This window comes from Triturus cristatus, chromosome 12 (genome assembly GCF_964204655.1).
Source record: "Triturus cristatus chromosome 12, aTriCri1.1, whole genome shotgun sequence".
NCBI classification, from domain to species: domain Eukaryota; kingdom Metazoa; phylum Chordata; class Amphibia; order Caudata; family Salamandridae; genus Triturus; species Triturus cristatus.
The window spans coordinates 724,846,604-724,870,253 of NC_140595.1; the positions used below are offsets into that span (position 1 = coordinate 724,846,604).

General features: G+C 40.4%; 8 non-coding genes across 8 annotated transcripts; all 8 read left to right on the plus strand.

Moving 5' to 3' along the window:
• The first annotated feature begins 362 nt into the window (after positions 1 to 362).
• Positions 363 to 444, plus strand: TRNAS-AGA (transfer RNA serine (anticodon AGA)). Its single transcript has one exon. It is a non-coding gene; the product is annotated as a tRNA-Ser (tRNA).
• Positions 445 to 4,383: 3,939 nt separating this feature from the next.
• Positions 4,384 to 4,465, plus strand: TRNAS-AGA (transfer RNA serine (anticodon AGA)). Its single transcript has one exon. It is a non-coding gene; the product is annotated as a tRNA-Ser (tRNA).
• Positions 4,466 to 8,405: 3,940 nt separating this feature from the next.
• Positions 8,406 to 8,487, plus strand: TRNAS-AGA (transfer RNA serine (anticodon AGA)). Its single transcript has one exon. It is a non-coding gene; the product is annotated as a tRNA-Ser (tRNA).
• A 3,940-nt stretch (positions 8,488 to 12,427) lies between these two features.
• TRNAS-AGA (transfer RNA serine (anticodon AGA)) lies at positions 12,428 to 12,509 on the plus strand. The gene has a single exon. It is a non-coding gene; the product is annotated as a tRNA-Ser (tRNA).
• A 1,281-nt stretch (positions 12,510 to 13,790) lies between these two features.
• Positions 13,791 to 13,862, plus strand: TRNAH-GUG (transfer RNA histidin (anticodon GUG)). Its single transcript has one exon. It is a non-coding gene; the product is annotated as a tRNA-His (tRNA).
• A 2,588-nt stretch (positions 13,863 to 16,450) lies between these two features.
• On the plus strand, positions 16,451 to 16,532 carry TRNAS-AGA (transfer RNA serine (anticodon AGA)). The gene has a single exon. It is a non-coding gene; the product is annotated as a tRNA-Ser (tRNA).
• Positions 16,533 to 20,472: 3,940 nt separating this feature from the next.
• On the plus strand, positions 20,473 to 20,554 carry TRNAS-AGA (transfer RNA serine (anticodon AGA)). The gene has a single exon. It is a non-coding gene; the product is annotated as a tRNA-Ser (tRNA).
• A 1,281-nt stretch (positions 20,555 to 21,835) lies between these two features.
• TRNAH-GUG (transfer RNA histidin (anticodon GUG)) lies at positions 21,836 to 21,907 on the plus strand. The gene has a single exon. It is a non-coding gene; the product is annotated as a tRNA-His (tRNA).
• The last annotated feature ends 1,743 nt before the right edge of the window (positions 21,908 to 23,650 follow it).

Consider the following 23,650-nt stretch of genomic DNA (forward strand, 5'->3'; position numbering starts at 1 on the left):
TCAAGCAATCTTTGACAGACCCCTTTATTATAGAGCTTTTCAAGGATTAAAGATAAGGCACTTACAAAGGAGTCCCAAATACTCAGAGATGGTTGACTTCTGTAATATGGGTCGTAGACTAAAAGCAGCGCAAAAACAGAGTGCAACAGGGTCCAAAAAACTTGAGTGCCACAAGAGAGTTTGAATGCAAGCGTATCCTTTTACAGATCCAGAGATATACTCATGCAATTTTTGTTTTTAGGACAGAACGTGCATGATGAAAAAAACATTGTTTTTAAAAAGCGCATTGCAGAATATCAGTACTTTGATGTGGGAAAACTTCAAAACTTTCAAACAAAATATTTGTAGGCAGCTTACAGCAAGTTGTTGTGGCTGAGTGGTTAAGGCGATGGACTAGAAATCCATTGGGGTATCCCCGCGCAGGTTCGAATCCTGCCAACAACGAGAATCTTTTTATTATCGGCTACAATTTCAGAAGTTAACCTTTAGTATTTCTTCCATTTCAGTTTTATAAATAGGTGGCTTATTTTTGTGTCACTATTGCCTCTCCACATATTTGTTATCGCTACCTCTTTCATGTCTTTGCTACACCTCATTCCTACTTTAGCACTGGTGTAAACGCTTCAAATTATTATACCGTTGCTCTCTCATTCATACCTGCGCATGCACTTGAAAGTTACTTTACCAATAAAAGACGCAAAGAGAGAAATAGAACAAAAGTGCTGGCTGGATTGGCAAACACACTTCATAAAACTGCATTTTCTTTTTTATTCTCCCCCGTGTTACATGCTTAACCTCCCCATGTGTCATTTCTCTTAACCTGCTGTCCCAGGAAGAGAATTTCATCTACAGGCTCTTTCTGTGTTTTTTTCCCTAGTCTGTCTTTCCCATTTCTTAGCTGTGTAACTGTTCCTTTACACGCTCTATTTAAACGCCATCAATCTCATTTGAGCTCCTTGCTCCCGCTTCTGTTTTCTCCACCTCTCATTCTGCCAGTTCTCTCTTTCTCTGTGGTTGGTGGCTACTTTCCTGAGCTTCCGAAGCCACGTGGTTCCTGCCTCTTGTTGTCAGACTTGAATTGGAAAAGGAACCATATTAACAAGCCTTTACCACTCACACACGGCGGAAGTTTATACTTTAATTCAGTGAGCTAAGAAAAGCGTGTTGTGGGTCCCCTACGAGCCATGGTGCTTGCTTCATCATGATTTGGCACCAGTCATTAGCCGCAGCTCTGCTAATGAGCCACTGAGGTCAGTTTCAATATTTACTCAAAAACATAACCATGCAGCCCACCCCTCAACTGTGTATTTATCTTGCTTTTCTGCTGTTCGTGTGATTAGCTGGGAGGAGCTCACGGCGACATCCTCCCTATAAAAGTGTAGATGGATCACTCTCTAACTCTTTCTTGCTTCACATACAAATGGCTTGAAAGGTGCAGGGAAGATGCAGGTCTAATAGACAGAATAGAAGGTCTGTGCCAGGTGGGTTTCTCTGCATTGGCGTCCCATCACAGGTCCGCAAGTGTAATGTGTGATCTTTGACTCCTGGCATTTCACAAGCAGGCGGCCAGGAAACGGTTTCAGCCTATCAACCACTGAGGAGACGCAGCCTCTGAATGAGGAATGAGGAAGCAATGAATACATCCAGCCTATCACAGGAACAGCCCTGAGTGTTCCGAATTATAAATTCTCCATGTCACTGTATGTTGTTGAGCCCAAGTAGCTCGCCGTGATCGTATAGTGGTTAGTACTCTGCGTTGTGGCCGTAGCAACCTCGGTTCGAGTCCGAGTCACGGCACTGTGGTTAGCAATGTCACGGCAGTTGGGTGTTAATTTTACAGAATTAGCAAATGTACCAGTGGTTTTTGTAAAATGTCTATTAAAAACAGATCCTTTCAAATTTTTAAACCATCTAACAACAAATGATTTAAACTCGCATGATTATAAGCTGTAGCTATAATGTATTTACTTACATAAATTATCGGTCTTGAACCTATTGGGGTGGAGGGGGAGCGGAGCTCACCCCCCAGGTGCAGTTGAGTGACCTGTGTTGTGGCTTTCTAGAGGGAAGGCACACATTTTGCTGTCACCCAGCCCAATCCAGACGTGTATTGGGGCCAGGTTTCAGGCAAATAGAGCAGTAAGTGCAGAGAAATGTTCACTCTCTAAAAGTGGCATTTCTAAAATAGTAAAGTTAAATCCAACCTCACCAGTAAGTAGGATTTTCAATAAATAAATAAAGCTACTCCTCTCCGATATGGAATTACCAAATAAAAAGTATAGGGGAATACACAGAGCTAACCTATGAGAGGGGTAGACCTCACAGTAGTGAAAAATGAAATAGACTGTTTGGTACTTACAGGACACGCGAACCACCAAAGTACATATCTTATTTTTTACTTACATAGCATCATGCACCTAGGACTAGCTAGGGCCTACCTTAGGTATAAATTCTATGTAATAAAAGGGGAGTTTAAGGCTTGGCAAGTAGGCTGGGACTCACCTGGGAGACCCCTGAGTCTAAGCCCAGAACCATAACTCTGCCAGTCGAGTACTTACCTAAAAGCCGATAACTCACTTTTCTTCCATAGGCTAACATTCAGTGGTTTCACTTGGAAATTCTTCTAAGTGGTGTGGAGTTTTGGAACTTTAAAATATTCATCTAAAATCAGCCGAACAACGAATTCTGATTTACTCACCTGTTATCAGGAGAGACCTCAGTGCTGCATCTTGGAGCTCGGTACTGACCCTGAAAAGTAATTTTAACCGTACTTACCAGTAACTCGAATTTCCTTCCATGGGATATCATTGCCTGCTTTTTGCTGAAAATGTTCTAAGTGTCGATTTTTGAAACTTACAAATATTCTTTAAAAATCGTACCAACTGTGAAAACGTAATTGTTTACCTGTTTTAGATAGATGTCCCAGTACTGAGCCTAGGAGCCCAGCACTGGATTACAAAAGTAACGAGAACGTACTTTACCCGTAACTTGAATTTTCTTCCATAGGAAACCATTGACTGTTTTTCTGTGAAATTTCTTCTAAGTGTCGATTTTGCAAACATGTAAATATTCCTTAAAAATCGCCTGTATAACTTAAACGCAGTTTCTCAACTGCTTACAGGTGGTACAGTAGTGCTGGATCTAGGATCCAACACTGACCTAGAAAAAGTAACCATAACCCCACTTACCTGCTAAGTGAATTTCCTTCCATAGGATAACATTGGTAATTTGATCAGCAAAAGTTTCTAAGTGTCAACTTTTAAAATAGCAAAATATTGCTTAAAAATCACAACAGTAACTAAAACGAATTTACTCACTTGTTTCCAAGAACTGTCCCAGGACTGAATCTAGGATCCAGTCCTGGATTTAGAAAAGTAATCCTGAAAGTAATTAATTGCATATAACTTAAAATTCCCATTGAGCTCAATGTATTATTGTGATTCAAATTGTGTTGCCTATTGCAATAAACTGTAACTATTACCTGCAAAAGTCAATTGCCTATTGCAAAGTATTTAACTAAAGCATCTCATTCTGAGAAAGTATATTTTGATACCTATTGTTGGTTCTAAAATAAAACAACAATATCTTTTGTATGCAAACCAAGGCCTAGAGTTCAGTTCTTGAGTGTGTGAGACCATTTGCTGACTGAGTGTGTACAACAAATGTTTTACACTGCACTCTGATACTGCCTTACTGCTCGGCAAGCTACCACTTTAGAGAGTAAGGTTACATCTAACTTTAGCCTCTGCCAAACCTCTGGGGACTGGGGACTCTGTGCACACTGTACCTATTTGGGAACAGTATATACAGAGCCACTTTCTCACAGTAGTGATAACGTGATTAGAGTCCTAAGGCCAACATAAAGATACAGCAAAACGTGAGGTGAAAAGCAAAAAGGTTGCTGGTAGGCCACCTTAAGGATGCCAGGTCTAACAAAAACTGAACTAAGGATAACATGAGTAAAACATCAGGTTTCTCTACTGCATTTGGTGAGACAAGTGGGCCTTCTTTTATCTTCCATTCAAGCAATCTTTGACAGACCCCTTTATTATAGAGCTTTTCAAGGATTAAAGATAAGGCACTTACAAAGGAGTCCCAAATACTCAGAGATGGTTGACTTCTGTAATATGGGTCGTAGACTAAAAGCAGCGCAAAAACAGAGTGCAACAGGGTCCAAAAAACTTGAGTGCCACAAGAGAGTTTGAATGCAAGCGTATCCTTTTACAGATCCAGAGATATACTCATGCAATTTTTGTTTTTAGGACAGAACGTGCATGATGAAAAAAACATTGTTTTTAAAAAGCGCATTGCAGAATATCAGTACTTTGATGTGGGAAAACTTCAAAACTTTCAAACAAAATATTTGTAGGCAGCTTACAGCAAGTTGTTGTGGCTGAGTGGTTAAGGCGATGGACTAGAAATCCATTGGGGTATCCCCGCGCAGGTTCGAATCCTGCCAACAACGAGAATCTTTTTATTATCGGCTACAATTTCAGAAGTTAACCTTTAGTATTTCTTCCATTTCAGTTTTATAAATAGGTGGCTTATTTTTGTGTCACTATTGCCTCTCCACATATTTGTTATCGCTACCTCTTTCATGTCTTTGCTACACCTCATTCCTACTTTAGCACTGGTGTAAACGCTTCAAATTATTATACCGTTGCTCTCTCATTCATACCTGCGCATGCACTTGAAAGTTACTTTACCAATAAAAGACGCAAAGAGAGAAATAGAACAAAAGTGCTGGCTGGATTGGCAAACACACTTCATAAAACTGCATTTTCTTTTTTATTCTCCCCCGTGTTACATGCTTAACCTCCCCATGTGTCATTTCTCTTAACCTGCTGTCCCAGGAAGAGAATTTCATCTACAGGCTCTTTCTGTGTTTTTTTCCCTAGTCTGTCTTTCCCATTTCTTAGCTGTGTAACTGTTCCTTTACACGCTCTATTTAAACGCCATCAATCTCATTTGAGCTCCTTGCTCCCGCTTCTGTTTTCTCCACCTCTCATTCTGCCAGTTCTCTCTTTCTCTGTGGTTGGTGGCTACTTTCCTGAGCTTCCGAAGCCACGTGGTTCCTGCCTCTTGTTGTCAGACTTGAATTGGAAAAGGAACCATATTAACAAGCCTTTACCACTCACACACGGCGGAAGTTTATACTTTAATTCAGTGAGCTAAGAAAAGCGTGTTGTGGGTCCCCTACGAGCCATGGTGCTTGCTTCATCATGATTTGGCACCAGTCATTAGCCGCAGCTCTGCTAATGAGCCACTGAGGTCAGTTTCAATATTTACTCAAAAACATAACCATGCAGCCCACCCCTCAACTGTGTATTTATCTTGCTTTTCTGCTGTTCGTGTGATTAGCTGGGAGGAGCTCACGGCGACATCCTCCCTATAAAAGTGTAGATGGATCACTCTCTAACTCTTTCTTGCTTCACATACAAATGGCTTGAAAGGTGCAGGGAAGATGCAGGTCTAATAGACAGAATAGAAGGTCTGTGCCAGGTGGGTTTCTCTGCATTGGCGTCCCATCACAGGTCCGCAAGTGTAATGTGTGATCTTTGACTCCTGGCATTTCACAAGCAGGCGGCCAGGAAACGGTTTCAGCCTATCAACCACTGAGGAGACGCAGCCTCTGAATGAGGAATGAGGAAGCAATGAATACATCCAGCCTATCACAGGAACAGCCCTGAGTGTTCCGAATTATAAATTCTCCATGTCACTGTATGTTGTTGAGCCCAAGTAGCTCGCCGTGATCGTATAGTGGTTAGTACTCTGCGTTGTGGCCGTAGCAACCTCGGTTCGAGTCCGAGTCACGGCACTGTGGTTAGCAATGTCACGGCAGTTGGGTGTTAATTTTACAGAATTAGCAAATGTACCAGTGGTTTTTGTAAAATGTCTATTAAAAACAGATCCTTTCAAATTTTTAAACCATCTAACAACAAATGATTTAAACTCGCATGATTATAAGCTGTAGCTATAATGTATTTACTTACATAAATTATCGGTCTTGAACCTATTGGGGTGGAGGGGGAGCGGAGCTCACCCCCCAGGTGCAGTTGAGTGACCTGTGTTGTGGCTTTCTAGAGGGAAGGCACACATTTTGCTGTCACCCAGCCCAATCCAGACGTGTATTGGGGCCAGGTTTCAGGCAAATAGAGCAGTAAGTGCAGAGAAATGTTCACTCTCTAAAAGTGGCATTTCTAAAATAGTAAAGTTAAATCCAACCTCACCAGTAAGTAGGATTTTCAATAAATAAATAAAGCTACTCCTCTCCGATATGGAATTACCAAATAAAAAGTATAGGGGAATACACAGAGCTAACCTATGAGAGGGGTAGACCTCACAGTAGTGAAAAATGAAATAGACTGTTTGGTACTTACAGGACACGCGAACCACCAAAGTACATATCTTATTTTTTACTTACATAGCATCATGCACCTAGGACTACCTAGGGCCTACCTTAGGTATAAATTCTATGTAATAAAAGGGGAGTTTAAGGCTTGGCAAGTAGGCTGGGACTCACCTGGGAGACCCCTGAGTCTAAGCCCAGAACCATAACTCTGCCAGTCGAGTACTTACCTAAAAGCCGATAACTCACTTTTCTTCCATAGGCTAACATTCAGTGGTTTCACTTGGAAATTCTTCTAAGTGGTGTGGAGTTTTGGAACTTTAAAATATTCATCTAAAATCAGCCGAACAACGAATTCTGATTTACTCACCTGTTATCAGGAGAGACCTCAGTGCTGCATCTTGGAGCTCGGTACTGACCCTGAAAAGTAATTTTAACCGTACTTACCAGTAACTCGAATTTCCTTCCATGGGATATCATTGCCTGCTTTTTGCTGAAAATTTTCTAAGTGTCGATTTTTGAAACTTACAAATATTCTTTAAAAATCGTACCAACTGTGAAAACGTAATTGTTTACCTGTTTTAGATAGATGTCCCAGTACTGAGCCTAGGAGCCCAGCACTGGATTACAAAAGTAACGAGAACGTACTTTACCCGTAACTTGAATTTTCTTCCATAGGAAACCATTGACTGTTTTTCTGTGAAATTTCTTCTAAGTGTCGATTTTGCAAACATGTAAATATTCCTTAAAAATCGCCTGTATAACTTAAACGCAGTTTCTCAACTGCTTACAGGTGGTACAGTAGTGCTGGATCTAGGATCCAACACTGACCTAGAAAAAGTAACCATAACCCCACTTACCTGCTAAGTGAATTTCCTTCCATAGGATAACATTGGTAATTTGATCAGCAAAAGTTTCTCAGTGTCAACTTTTAAAATAGCAAAATATTGCTTAAAAATCACAACAGTAACTAAAACAAATTTACTCACTTGTTTCCAAGAACTGTCCCAGGACTGAATCTAGGATCCAGTCCTGGATTTAGAAAAGTAATCCTGAAAGTAATTAATTGCATATAACTTAAAATTCCCATTGAGCTCAATGTATTATTGTGATTCAAATTGTGTTGCCTATTGCAATAAACTGTAACTATTACCTGCAAAAGTCAATTGCCTATTGCAAAGTATTTAACTAAAGCATCTCATTCTGAGAAAGTATATTTTGATACCTATTGTTGGTTCTAAAATAAAACAACAATATCTTTTGTATGCAAACCAATGGCCTAGAGTTCAGTTCTTGAGTGTGTGAGACCATTTGCTGACTGAGTGTGTACAACAAATGTTTTACACTGCACTCTGATACTGCCTTACTGCTCGGCAAGCTACCACTTTAGAGAGTAAGGTTATATCTAACTTTAGCCTCTGCCAAACCTCTGGGGACTGGGGACTCTGTGCACACTGTACCTATTTGGGAACAGTATATACAGGGCCACTTTCTCACAGAAGTGATAACGTGATTAGAGTCCTAAGGCCAACATAAAGATACAGCAAAACGTGAGGTGAAAAGCAAAAAGGTTGCTGGTAGGCCACCTTAAGGATGCCAGGTCTAACAAAAACTGAACTAAGGATAACATGAGTAAAACATCAGGTTTCTCTACTGCATTTGGTGAGACAAGTGGGCCTTCTTTTATCTTCCATTCAAGCAATCTTTGACAGACCCCTTTATTATAGAGCTTTTCAAGTATTAAAGATAAGGCACTTACAAAGGAGTCCCAAATACTCAGAGATGGTTGACTTCTGTAATATGGGTCGTAGACTAAAAGCAGCGCAAAAACAGAGTGCAACAGGGTCCAAAAAACTTGAGTGCCACAAGAGAGTTTGAATGCAAGCGTATCCTTTTACAGATCCAGAGATATACTCATCCAATTTTTGTTTTTAGGACAGAACGTGCATGATGAAAAAAACATTGTTTTTAAAAAGCGCATTGCAGAATATCAGTACTTTGATGTGGGAAAACTTCAAAACTTTCAAACAAAATATTTGTAGGCAGTTTACAGCAAGTTGTTGTGGCCGAGTGGTTAAGGCGATGGACTAGAAATCCATTGGGGTATCCCCGCGCAGGTTCGAATCCTGCCAACAACGAGAATCTTTTTATTATCGGCTACAATTTCAGAAGTTAACCTTTAGTATTTCTTCCATTTCAGTTTTATAAATAGGTGGCTTATTTTTGTGTCACTATTGCCTCTCCACATATTTGTTATCGCTACCTCTTTCATGTCTTTGCTACACCTCATTCCTACTTTAGCACGAGTGTAAACGCTTCAAATTATTATACCGTTGCTCTCTCATTCATACCTGCGCATACACTTGAAAGTTACTTTACCAATAAAAGACGCAAAGAGAGAAATAGAACAAAAGTGCTGGCTGGATTGGCAAACACACTTCATAAAACTGCATTTTCTTTTTTATTCTCCCCCTTGTTACATGCTTAACCTCCCCATGTGTAATTTCTCTTAACCTGCTGTCCCAGGAAGAGAATTTCATCTAAAGGCTCTTTCTGTGTTTTTTTCCCTAGTCTGTCTTTCCCATTTCTTAGCTGTGTAACTGTTCCTTTACGCGCTCTATTTAAACGCCATCAATCTCATTTGAGCTCCTTGCTCCCGCTTCTGTTTTCTCCACCTCTCATACTGCCAGTTCTCTCTTTCTCTGTGGTTGGTGGCTACTTTCCTGAGCTTCCGAAGCCACGTGGTTCCTGCCTCTTGTTGTCAGACTTGAATTGGAAAAGGAACCATATTAACAAGCCTTTACCATTCACACACGGCGGAAGTTTATACTTTAATTCAGTGAGCTAAGAAAAGCGTGTTGTGGGTCCCCTACGAGCCATGGTGCTTGCTTCATCATGATTTGGCACCAGTCATTAGCCGCAGCTCTGCTAATGAGCCACTGAGGTCAGTTTCAATATTTACTCAAAAACATAACCATGCAGCCCACCCCTCAACTGTGTATTTATCTTGCTTTTCTGCTGTTCGTGTGATTAGCTGGGAGGAGCTCACGGCGACATCCTCCCTATAAAAGAATAGATGGATCACTCTCTAACTCTTTCTTGCTTCACATACAAATGGCTTGAAAGGTGCAGGGAAGATGCAGGTCTAATAGACAGAATAGAAGGTCTGTGCCAGGTGGGTTTCTCTGCATTGTTGTTCCATCACAGGTCCGCAAGTGTAATGTGTGATCTTTGACTCCTGGCATTTCACAAGCAGGCGGCCAGGAAACGGTTTCAGCCTATCAACCACTGAGGAGACGCAGCCTCTGAATGAGGAATGAGGAAGCAATGAATACATCCAGCCTATCACAGGAACAGCCCTGAGTGTTCCGAATTATAAATTCTCTATGTCACTGTATGTTGTTGAGCCCAAGTAGCTCGCCATAATCGTATAGTGGTTAGTACTCTGCGTTGTGGCCGCAGCAACCTCGGTTCGAATCCGAGTCACGGCATTGTGGTTGGCAATGTCACGGCAGTTGGGTGCTAATTTTACAGAATTAGCAAATGTACCAGTGGTTTTTGTAAAATGTCTATTAAAAACAGATCCTTTCAAATATTTAAACCATCTAACAACAAATGATTTAAACTCGCATGATTATAAGCTGTAGCTATAATGTATTTACTTACATAAATTATCGGTCTTGAACCTATTGGGGGTGGAGGGGGAGCGGAGCTCACCCCCAGGTGCAGTTGAGTGACCTGTGTTGTGGCTCTCTAGAGGGAAGGCACACATTTTGCTGTCACCCAGCCCAATCCAGACGTGTATTGGGGCCAGGTTTCAGGCAAATAGAGCAGTAAGTGCAGAGAAATGTTCACTCTCTAAAAGTGGCATTTCTAAAATAGTAAAGTTAAATCCAACCTCACCAGTAAGTAGGATTTTCAATAAATAAATAAAGCTACTCCTCTCCGATATGGAATTACCAAATAAAAAGTATAGGGGAATACACAGAGCTAACCTATGAGAGGGGTAGACCTCACAGTAGTGAAAAATGAAATAGACTGTTTGGTACTTACAGGACACGCGAACCACCAAAGTACATATCTTATTTTTTACTTACATAGCATCATGCACCTAGGACTACCTAGGGCCTACCTTAGGTATAAATTCTATGTAATAAAAGGGGAGTTTAAGGCTTGGCCAGTAGGCTGGGACTCACCGGGGAGACCCCTGAGTCTAAGCCCAGAACCATAACTCTGCCAGTCGAGTACTTACCTAAAAGCCGATAACTCACTTTTCTTCCATAGGCTAACATTCAGTGGTTTCACTTGGAAATTCTTCTAAGTGGTGTGGAGTTTTGGAACTTTAAAATATTCATCTAAAATCAGCCGAACAACGAATTCTGATTTACTCACCTGTTATCAGGAGAGACCTCAGTGCTGCATCTTGGAGCTCGGTACTGACCCTGAAAAGTAATTTTAACCGTACTTACCAGTAACTCGAATTTCCTTCCATGGGATATCATTGCCTGCTTTTTGCTGAAAATTTTCTAAGTGTCGATTTTTGAAACTTACAAATATTCTTTAAAAATCGTACCAACTGTGAAAACGTAATTGTTTACCTGTTTTAGATAGATGTCCCAGTACTGAGCCTAGGAGCCCAGCACTGGATTACAAAAGTAACGAGAACGTACTTTACCCGTAACTTGAATTTTCTTCCATAGGAAACCATTGACTGTTTTTCTGTGAAATTTCTTCTAAGTGTCGATTTTGCAAACATGTAAATATTCCTTAAAAATCGCCTGTATAACTTAAACACAGTTTCTCAACTGCTTACAGGTGGTACAGTAGTGCTGGATCTAGGATCCAACACTGACCTAGAAAAAGTAACCATAACCCCACTTACCTGCTAAGTGAATTTCCTTCCATAGGATAACATTGGTAATTTGATCAGCAAAAGTTTCTAAGTGTCAACTTTTAAAATAGCAAAATATTGCTTAAAAATCACAACAGTAACTAAAACGAATTTACTCACTTGTTTCCAAGAACTGTCCCAGGACTGAATCTAGGATCCAGACCTGGATTTGGAAAAGTAATCCTGAAAGTAATTAATTGCATATAACTTAAAATTCCCATTGAGCTCAATGTATTATTGTTATTCAAATTGTGTTGCCTATTGCAATAAACTGTAACTATGACCTGCAAAAGTCAATTGCCTATTGCAAAGTATTTAACTAAAGCATCTCATTCTGAGAAAGTATATTTTGATACCTATTGTTGGTTCTAAAATAAAACAACAATATCTTTTGTATGCAAACCAATGGCCTAGAGTTCAGTTCTTGAGTGTGTGAGACCATTTGCTGACTGAGTGTGTACAACAAATGTTTTACACTGTACTCTGATACTGCCTTACTGCTCGGCAAGCTACCACTTTAGAGAGTAAGGTTATATCTAACTTTAGCCTCTGCCAAACCTCTGGGGACTGGGGACTCTGTGCACACTGTACCTATTTGGGAACAGTATATACAGAGCCACTTTCTCACAGTAGTGATAAAGTGATTAGAGTCCTAAGGCCAACATAAAGATACAGCAAAACGTGAGGTGAAAAGCAAAAAGGTTGCTGGTAGGCCACCTTAAGGATGCCAGGTCTAACAAAAACTGAACTAAGGATAACATGAGTAAAACATCAGGTTTCTCTACTGCATTTGGTGAGACAAGTGGGCCTTCTTTTATCTTCCATTCAAGCAATCTTTGACAGACCCCTTTATTATAGAGCTTTTCAAGGATTAAAGATAAGGCACTTACAAAGGAGTCCCAAATACTCAGAGATGGTTGACTTCTGTAATATGGGTCGTAGACTAAAAGCAGCGCAAAAACAGAGTGCAACAGGGTCCAAAAAACTTGAGTGCCACAAGAGAGTTTGAATGCAAGCGTATCCTTTTACAGATCCAGAGATATACTCATGCAATTTTTGTTTTTAGGACAGAACGTGCATGATGAAAAAAACATTGTTTTTAAAAAGCGCATTGCAGAATATCAGTACTTTGATGTGGGAAAACTTCAAATCTTTCAAACAAAATATTTGTAGGCAGCTTACAGCAAGTTGTTGTGGCTGAGTGGTTAAGGCGATGGACTAGAAATCCATTGGGGTATCCCCGCGCAGGTTCGAATCCTGCCAACAACGAGAATCTTTTTATTATCGGCTACAATTTCAGAAGTTAACCTTTAGTATTTCTTCCATTTCAGTTTTATAAATAGGTGGCTTATTTTTGTGTCACTATTGCCTCTCCACATATTTGTTATCGCTACCTCTTTCATGTCTTTGCTACACCTCATTCCTACTTTAGCACTGGTGTAAACGCTTCAAATTATTATACCGTTGCTCTCTCATTCATACCTGCGCATGCACTTGAAAGTTACTTTACCAATAAAAGACGCAAAGAGAGAAATAGAACAAAAGTGCTGGCTGGATTGGCAAACACACTTCATAAAACTGCATTTTCTTTTTTATTCTCCCCCGTGTTACATGCTTAACCTCCCCATGTGTAATTTCTCTTAACCTGCTGTCCCAGGAAGAGAATTTCATCTACAGGCTCTTTCTGTGTTTTTTTCCCTAGTCTGTCTTTCCCATTTCTTAGCTGTGTAACTGTTCCTTTACGCGCTCTATTTAAACGCCATCAATCTCATTTGAGCTCCTTGCTCCCGCTTCTGTTTTCTCCACCTCTCATTCTGCCAGTTCTCTCTTTCTCTGTGGTTGGTGGCTACTTTCCTGAGCTTCCGAAGCCACGTGGTTCCTGCCTCTTGTTGTCAGACTTGAATTGGAAAAGGAACCATATTAACAAGCCTTTACCACTCACACACGGCGGAAGTTTATACTTTAATTCAGTGAGCTAAGAAAAGCGTGTTGTGGGTCCCCTACGAGCCATGGTGCTTGCTTCATCATGATTTGGCACCAGTCATTAGCCGCAGCTCTGCTAATGAGCCACTGAGGTCAGTTTCAATATTTACTCAAAAACATAACCATGCAGCCCACCCCTCAACTGTGTATTTATCTTGCTTTTCTGCTGTTCGTGTGATTAGCTGGGAGGAGCTCACGGCGACATCCTCCCTATAAAAGAATAGATAGATCACTCTCTAACTCTTTCTTGCTTCACATACAAATGGCTTGAAAGGTGCAGGGAAGATGCAGGTCTAATAGACAGAATAGAAGGTCTGTGCCAGGTGGGTTTCTCTGCATTGTTGTTCCATCACAGGTCCGCAAGTGTAATGTGTGATCTTTGACTCCTGGCATTTCACAAGCAGGCGGCCAGGAAACGGTTTCAGCCTATCAACCACTGAGGAGACGCAGCCTCTGAATGAGGAATGAGGAAGCAATGAATACATCCAGCCTATCACAGGAACAGCCCTGAGTGTTCCGAATTATAAATTCTCCATGTCACTGTATGTCGTTGAGCCCAAGTAGCTTGCCGTGATCGTATAGTGGTTAGTACTCTGCGTTGTGGCCGCAGCAACCTCGGTTCGAATCCGAGTCACGGCATTGTGGTTGGCAATGTCACGGCAGTTGGGTGTTAATTTTACAGAATTAGCAAATGTACCAGTGGTTTTTGTAAAATGTCTATTAAAAACAGATCCTTTCAAATATTTAAACCATCTAACAACAAATGATTTAAACTCGCATGATTATAAGCTGTAGCTATAATGTATTTACTTACATGAATTATCGGTCTTGAACCTATTGGGGGTGGAGGGGGAGCGGAGCTCACCCCCCAGGTGCAGTTGAGTGACCAGTGTTGTGGCTCTCTAGAGGGAAGGCACACATTTTGCTGTCACCCAGCCCAATCCAGACGTGTATTGGGGCCAGGTTTCAGGCAAATAGAGCAGTAAGTGCAGAGAAATGTTCACTCTCTAAAAGTGGCATTTCTAAAATAGTAAAGTTAAATCCAACCTCACCAGTAAGTAGGATTTTCAATAAATAAATAAAGCTACTCCTCTCCGATATGGAATTACCAAATAAAAAGTATAGGGGAATACACAGAGCTAACCTATGAGAGGGGTAGACCTCACAGTAGTGAAAAATGAAATAGACTGTTTGGTACTTACAGGACACACGAACCACCAAAGTACATATCTTATTTTTTACTTACATAGCATCATGCACCTAGGACTACCTAGGGCCTACCTTAGGTATAAATTCTATGTAATAAAAGGGGAGTTTAAGGCTTGGCAAGTAGGCTGGGACTCACCTGGGAGACCCCTGAGTCTAAGCCCAGAACCATAACTCTGCCAGTCGAGTACTTACCTAAAAGCCGATAACTCACTTTTCTTCCATAGGCTAACATTCAGTGGTTTCACTTGGAAATTCTTCTAAGTGGTGTGGAGTTTTGGAACTTTAAAATATTCATCTAAAATCAGCCGAACAACGAATTCTGATTTACTCACCTGTTATCAGGAGAGACCTCAGTGCTGCATCTTGGAGCTCGGTACTGACCCTGAAAAGTAATTTTAACCGTACTTACCAGTAACTCGAATTTCCTTCCATGGGATATCATTGCCTGCTTTTTGCTGAAAATTTTCTAAGTGTCTATTTTTGAAACTTACAAATATTCTTTAAAAATCGTACCAACTGTGAAAACGTAATTGTTTACCTGTTTTAGATAGATGTCCCAGTACTGAGCCTAGGAGCCCAGCACTGGATTACAAAAGTAACGAGAACGTACTTTACCCGTAACTTGAATTTTCTTCCATAGGAAACCATTGACTGTTTTTCTGTGAAATTTCTTCTAAGTGTCGATTTTGCAAACATGTAAATATTCCTTAAAAATCGCCTGTATAACTTAAACGCAGTTTCTCAACTGCTTACAGGTGGTACAGTAGTGCTGGATCTAGGATCCAACACTGACCTAGAAAAAGTAACCATAACCCCACTTACCTGCTAAGTGAATTTCCTTCCATAGGATAACATTGGTAATTTGATCAGCAAAAGTTTCTAAGTGTCAACTTTTAAAATAGCAAAATATTGCTTAAAAATCACAACAGTAACTAAAACAAATTTACTCACTTGTTTCCAAGAACTGTCCCAGGACTGAATCTAGGATCCAGTCCTGGATTTAGAAAAGTAATCCTGAAAGTAATTAATTGCATATAACTTAAAATTCCCATTGAGCTCAATGTATTATTGTGATTCAAATTGTGTTGCCTATTGCAATAAACTGTAACTATTACCTGCAAAAGTCAATTGCCTATTGCAAAGTATTTAACTAAAGCATCTCATTCTGAGAAAGTATATTTTGATACCTATTGTTGGTTCTAAAATAAAACAACAATATATTTTGTATGCAAACCAATGGCCTAGAGTTCAGTTCTTGAGTGTGTGAGACCATTTGCTGACTGAGTGTGTACAACAAATGTTTTACACTGCACTCTGATACTGCCTTACTGCTCGGCAAGCTACCACTTTAGAGAGTAAGGTTATATCTAAGTTTAGCCTCTGCCAAACCTCTGGGGACTGGGGACTCTGTGCACACTGTACTTATTTGGGAACAGTATATACAGAGCCACTTTCTCACAGTAGTGATAACGTGATTAGAGTCCTAAGGCCAACATAAAGATACAGCAAAACGTGAGGTGAAAAGCAAAAAGGTTGCTGGTAAGCCACCTTAAGGATGCCAGGTCTAACAAAAACTGAACTAAGGATAACATGAGTAAAACATCAGGTTTCTCTACTGCATTTGGTGAGACAAGTGGGCCTTCTTTTATCTTCCATTCAAGCAATCTTTGACAGACCCCTTTATTATAGAGCTTTTCAAGTATTAAAGATAAGGCACTTACAAAGGAGTCCCAAATACTCAGAGATGGTTGACTTCTGTAATATGGGTCGTAGACTAAAAGCAGCGCAAAAACAGAGTGCAACAGGGTCCAAAAAACTTGAGTGCCACAAGAGAGTTTGAATGCAAGCGTATCCTTTTACAGATCCAGAGATATACTCATCCAATTTTTGTTTTTAGGACAGAACGTGCATGATGAAAAAAACATTGTTTTTAAAAAGCGCATTGCAGAATATCAGTACTTTGATGTGGGAAAACTTCAAAACTTTCAAACAAAATATTTGTAGGCAGTTTACAGCAAGTTGTTGTGGCCGAGTGGTTAAGGCGATGGACTAGAAATCCATTGGGGTATCCCCGCGCAGGTTCGAATCCTGCCAACAACGAGAATCTTTTTATTATCGGCTACAATTTCAGAAGTTAACCTTTAGTATTTCTTCCATTTCAGTTTTATAAATAGGTGGCTTATTTTTGTGTCACTATTGCCTCTCCACATATTTGTTATCGCTACCTCTTTCATGTCTTTGCTACACCTCATTCCTACTTTAGCACGAGTGTAAACGCTTCAAATTATTATACCGTTGCTCTCTCATTCATACCTGCGCATACACTTGAAAGTTACTTTACCAATAAAAGACGCAAAGAGAGAAATAGAACAAAAGTGCTGGCTGGATTGGCAAACACACTTCATAAAACTGCATTTTCTTTTTTATTCTCCCCCTTGTTACATGCTTAACCTCCCCATGTGTAATTTCTCTTAACCTGCTGTCCCAGGAAGAGAATTTCATCTAAAGGCTCTTTCTGTGTTTTTTTCCCTAGTCTGTCTTTCCCATTTCTTAGCTGTGTAACTGTTCCTTTACGCGCTCTATTTAAACGCCATCAATCTCATTTGAGCTCCTTGCTCCCGCTTCTGTTTTCTCCACCTCTCATACTGCCAGTTCTCTCTTTCTCTGTGGTTGGTGGCTACTTTCCTGAGCTTCCGAAGCCACGTGGTTCCTGCCTCTTGTTGTCAGACTTGAATTGGAAAAGGAACCATATTAACAAGCCTTTACCATTCACACACGGCGGAAGTTTATACTTTAATTCAGTGAGCTAAGAAAAGCGTGTTGTGGGTCCCCTACGAGCCATGGTGCTTGCTTCATCATGATTTGGCACCAGTCATTAGCCGCAGCTCTGCTAATGAGCCACTGAGGTCAGTTTCAATATTTACTCAAAAACATAACCATGCAGCCCACCCCTCAACTGTGTATTTATCTTGCTTTTCTGCTGTTCGTGTGATTAGCTGGGAGGAGCTCACGGCGACATCCTCCCTATAAAAGAATAGATGGATCACTCTCTAACTCTTTCTTGCTTCACATACAAATGGCTTGAAAGGTGCAGGGAAGATGCAGGTCTAATAGACAGAATAGAAGGTCTGTGCCAGGTGGGTTTCTCTGCATTGTTGTTCCATCACAGGTCCGCAAGTGTAATGTGTGATCTTTGACTCCTGGCATTTCACAAGCAGGCGGCCAGGAAACGGTTTCAGCCTATCAACCACTGAGGAGACGCAGCCTCTGAATGAGGAATGAGGAAGCAATGAATACATCCAGCCTATCACAGGAACAGCCCTGAGTGTTCCGAATTATAAATTCTCTATGTCACTGTATGTTGTTGAGCCCAAGTAGCTCGCCATAATCGTATAGTGGTTAGTACTCTGCGTTGTGGCCGCAGCAACCTCGGTTCGAATCCGAGTCACGGCATTGTGGTTGGCAATGTCACGGCAGTTGGGTGCTAATTTTACAGAATTAGCAAATGTACCAGTGGTTTTTGTAAAATGTCTATTAAAAACAGATCCTTTCAAATATTTAAACCATCTAACAACAAATGATTTAAACTCGCATGATTATAAGCTGTAGCTATAATGTATTTACTTACATAAATTATCGGTCTTGAACCTATTGGGGGTGGAGGGGGAGCGGAGCTCACCCCCAGGTGCAGTTGAGTGACCTGTGTTGTGGCTCTCTAGAGGGAAGGCACACATTTTGCTGTGACCCAGCCCAATCCAGACGTGTATTGGGGCCAGGTTTCAGGCAAATAGAGCAGTAAGTGCAGAGAAATGTTCACTCTCTAAAAGTGGCATTTCTAAAATAGTAAAGTTAAATCCAACCTCACCAGTAAGTAGGATTTTCAATAAATAAATAAAGCTACTCCTCTCCGATATGGAATTACCAAATAAAAAGTATAGGGGAATACACAGAGCTAACCTATGAGAGGGGTAGACCTCACAGTAGTGAAAAATGAAATAGACTGTTTGGTACTTACAGGACACGCGAACCACCAAAGTACATATCTTATTTTTTACTTACATAGCATCATGCACCTAGGACTACCTAGGGCCTACCTTAGGTATAAATTCTATGTAATAAAAGGGGAGTTTAAGGCTTGGCAAGTAGGCTGGGACTCACCGGGGAGACCCCTGAGTCTAAGCCCAGAACCATAACTCTGCCAGTCGAGTACTTACCTAAAAGCCGATAACTCACTTTTCTTCCATAGGCTAACATTCAGTGGTTTCACTTGGAAATTCTTCTAAGTGGTGTGGAGTTTTGGAACTTTAAAATATTCATCTAAAATCAGCCGAACAACGAATTCTGATTTACTCACCTGTTATCAGGAGAGACCTCAGTGCTGCATCTTGGAGCTCGGTACTGACCCTGAAAAGTAATTTTAACCGTACTTACCAGTAACTCGAATTTCCTTCCATGGGATATCATTGCCTGCTTTTTGCTGAAAATTTTCTAAGTGTCGATTTTTGAAACTTACAAATATTCTTTAAAAATCGTACCAACTGTGAAAACGTAATTGTTTACCTGTTTTAGATAGATGTCCCAGTACTGAGCCTAGGAGCCCAGCACTGGATTACAAAAGTAACGAGAACGTACTTTACCCGTAACTTGAATTTTCTTCCATAGGAAACCATTGACTGTTTTTCTGTGAAATTTCTTCTAAGTGTCGATTTTGCAAACATGTAAATATTCCTTAAAAATCGCCTGTATAACTTAAACACAGTTTCTCAACTGCTTACAGGTGGTACAGTAGTGCTGGATCTAGGATCCAACACTGACCTAGAAAAAGTAACCATAACCCCACTTACCTGCTAAGTGAATTTCCTTCCATAGGATAACATTGGTAATTTGATCAGCAAAAGTTTCTAAGTGTCAACTTTTAAAATAGCAAAATATTGCTTAAAAATCACAACAGTAACTAAAACAAATTTACTCACTTGTTTCCAAGAACTGTCCCAGGACTGAATCTAGGATCCAGTCCTGGATTTAGAAAAGTAATCCTGAAAGTAATTAATTGCATATAACTTAAAATTCCCATTGAGCTCAATGTATTATTGTTATTCAAATTGTGTTGCCTATTGCAATAAACTGTAACTATGACCTGCAAAAGTCAATTGCCTATTGCAAAGTATTTAACTAAAGCATCTCATTCTGAGAAAGTATATTTTGATACCTATTGTTGGTTCTAAAATAAAACAACAATATCTTTTGTATGCAAACCAATGGCCTAGAGTTCAGTTCTTGAGTGTGTGAGACCATTTGCTGACTGAGTGTGTACAACAAATGTTTTACACTGTACTCTGATACTGCCTTACTGCTCGGCAAGCTACCACTTTAGAGAGTAAGGTTATATCTAACTTTAGCCTCTGCCAAACCTCTGGGGACTGGGGACTCTGTGCACACTGTACCTATTTGGGAACAGTATATACAGAGCCACTTTCTCACAGTAGTGATAAAGTGATTAGAGTCCTAAGGCCAACATAAAGATACAGCAAAACGTGAGGTGAAAAGCAAAAAGGTTGCTGGTAGGCCACCTTAAGGATGCCAGGTCTAACAAAAACTGAACTAAGGATAACATGAGTAAAACATCAGGTTTCTCTACTGCATTTGGTGAGACAAGTGGGCCTTCTTTTATCTTCCATTCAAGCAATCTTTGACAGACCCCTTTATTATAGAGCTTTTCAAGGATTAAAGATAAGGCACTTACAAAGGAGTCCCAAATACTCAGAGATGGTTGACTTCTGTAATATGGGTCGTAGACTAAAAGCAGCGCAAAAACAGAGTGCAACAGGGTCCAAAAAACTTGAGTGCCACAAGAGAGTTTGAATGCAAGCGTATCCTTTTACAGATCCAGAGATATACTCATGCAATTTTTGTTTTTAGGACAGAACGTGCATGATGAAAAAAACATTGTTTTTAAAAAGCGCATTGCAGAATATCAGTACTTTGATGTGGGAAAACTTCAAAACTTTCAAACAAAATATTTGTAGGCAGCTTACAGCAAGTTGTTGTGGCTGAGTGGTTAAGGCGATGGACTAGAAATCCATTGGGGTATCCCCGCGCAGGTTCGAATCCTGCCAACAACGAGAATCTTTTTATTATCGGCTACAATTTCAGAAGTTAACCTTTAGTATTTCTTCCATTTCAGTTTTATAAATAGGTGGCTTATTTTTGTGTCACTATTGCATCTCCACATATTTGTTATCGCTACCTCTTTCATGTCTTTGCTACACCTCATTCCTACTTTAGCACTGGTGTAAACGCTTCAAATTATTATACCGTTGCTCTCTCATTCATACCTGCGCATGCACTTGAAAGTTACTTTACCAATAAAAGACGCAAAGAGAGAAATAGAACAAAAGTGCTGGCTGGATTGGCAAACACACTTCATAAAACTGCATTTTCTTTTTTATTCTCCCCCGTGTTACATGCTTAACCTCCCCATGTGTAATTTCTCTTAACCTGCTGTCCCAGGAAGAGAATTTCATCTACAGGCTCTTTCTGTGTTTTTTTCCCTAGTCTGTCTTTCCCATTTCTTAGCTGTGTAACTGTTCCTTTACGCGCTCTATTTAAACGCCATCAATCTCATTTGAGCTCCTTGCTCCCGCTTCTGTTTTCTCCACCTCTCATTCTGCCAGTTCTCTCTTTCTCTGTGGTTGGTGGCTACTTTCCTGAGCTTCCGAAGCCACGTGGTTCCTGCCTCTTGTTGTCAGACTTGAATTGGAAAAGGAACCATATTAACAAGCCTTTACCACTCACACACGGCGGAAGTTTATACTTTAATTCAGTGAGCTAAGAAAAGCGTGTTGTGGGTCCCCTACGAGCCATGGTGCTTGCTTCATCATGATTTGGCACCAGTCATTAGCCGCAGCTCTGCTAATGAGCCACTGAGGTCAGTTTCAATATTTACTCAAAAACATAACCATGCAGCCCACCCCTCAACTGTGTATTTATCTTGCTTTTCTGCTGTTCGTGTGATTAGCTGGGAGGAGCTCACGGCGACATCCTCCCTATAAAAGAATAGATGGATCACTCTCTAACTCTTTCTTGCTTCACATACAAATGGCTTGAAAGGTGCAGGGAAGATGCAGGTCTAATAGACAGAATAGAAGGTCTGTGCCAGGTGGGTTTCTCTGCATTGTTGTTCCATCACAGGTCCGCAAGTGTAATGTGTGATCTTTGACTCCTGGCATTTCACAAGCAGGCGGCCAGGAAACGGTTTCAGCCTATCAACCACTGAGGAGACGCAGCCTCTGAATGAGGAATGAGGAAGCAATGAATACATCCAGCCTATCACAGGAACAGCCCTGAGTGTTCCGAATTATAAATTCTCCATGTCACTGTATGTCGTTGAGCCCAAGTAGCTTGCCGTGATCGTATAGTGGTTAGTACTCTGCGTTGTGGCCGCAGCAACCTCGGTTCGAATCCGAGTCACGGCATTGTGGTTGGCAATGTCACGGCAGTTGGGTGTTAATTTTACAGAATTAGCAAATGTACCAGTGGTTTTTGTAAAATGTCTATTAAAAACAGATCCTTTCAAATATTTAAACCATCTAACAACAAATGATTTAAACTCGCATGATTATAAGCTGTAGCTATAATGTATTTACTTACATGAATTATCGGTCTTGAACCTATTGGGGGTGGAGGGGGAGCGGAGCTCACCCCCCAGGTGCAGTTGAGTGACCAGTGTTGTGGCTCTCTAGAGGGAAGGCACACATTTTGCTGTCACCCAGCCCAATCCAGACGTGTATTGGGGCCAGGTTTCAGGCAAATAGAGCAGTAAGTGCAGAGAAATGTTCACTCTCTAAAAGTGGCATTTCTAAAATAGTAAAGTTAAATCCAACCTCGCCAGTAAGTAGGATTTTCAATAAATAAATAAAGCTACTCCTCTCCGATATGGAATTACCAAATAAAAAGTATAGGGGAATACACAGAGCTAACCTATGAGAGGGGTAGACCTCACAGTAGTGAAAAATGAAATAGACTGTTTGGTACTTACAGGACACGCGAACCACCAAAGTACATATCTTATTTTTTACTTACATAGCATCATGCACCTAGGACTACCTAGGGCCTACCTTAGGTATAAATTCTATGTAATAAAAGGGGAGTTTAAGGCTTGGCAAGTAGGCTGGGACTCACCTGGGAGACCCCTGAGTCTAAGCCCAGAACCATAACTCTGCCAGTCGAGTACTTACCTAAAAGCCGATAACTCACTTTTCTTCCATAGGCTAACATTCAGTGGTTTCACTTGGAAATTCTTCTAAGTGGTGTGGAGTTTTGGAACTTTAAAATATTCATCTAAAATCAGCCGAACAACGAATTCTGATTTACTCACCTGTTATCAGGAGAGACCTCAGTGCTGCATCTTGGAGCTCGGTACTGACCCTGAAAAGTAATTTTAACCGTACTTACCAGTAACTCGAATTTCCTTCCATGGGATATCATTGCCTGCTTTTTGCTGAAAATTTTCTAAGTGTCGATTTTTGAAACTTACAAATATTCTTTAAAAATCGTACCAACTGTGAAAACGTAATTGTTTACCTGTTTTAGATAGATGTCCCAGTACTGAGCCTAGGAGCCCAGCACTGGATTACAAAAGTAACGAGAACGTACTTTACCCGTAACTTGAATTTTCTTCCATAGGAAACCATTGACTGTTTTTCTGTGAAATTTCTTCTAAGTGTCGATTTTACAAACATGTAAATATTCCTTAAAAATCGCCTGTATAACTTAAACGCAGTTTCTCAACTGCTTACAGGTGGTACAGTAGTGCTGGATCTAGGATCCAACACTGACCTAGAAAAAGTAACCATAACCCCACTTACCTGCTAAGTGAATTTCCTTCCATAGGATAACATTGGTAATTTGATCAGCAAAAGTTTCTAAGTGTCAACTTTTAAAATAGCAAAATATTGCTTAAAAATCACAACAGTAACTAAAACAAATTTACTCACTTGTTTCCAAGAACTGTCCCAGGACTGAATCTAGGATCCAGTCCTGGATTTAGAAAAGTAATCCTGAAAGTAATTAATTGCATATAACTTAAAATTCCCATTGAGCTCAATGTATTATTGTGATTCAAATTGTGTTGCCTATTGCAATAAACTGTAACTATTACCTGCAAAAGTCAATTGCCTATTGCAAAGTATTTAACTAAAGCATCTCATTCTGAGAAA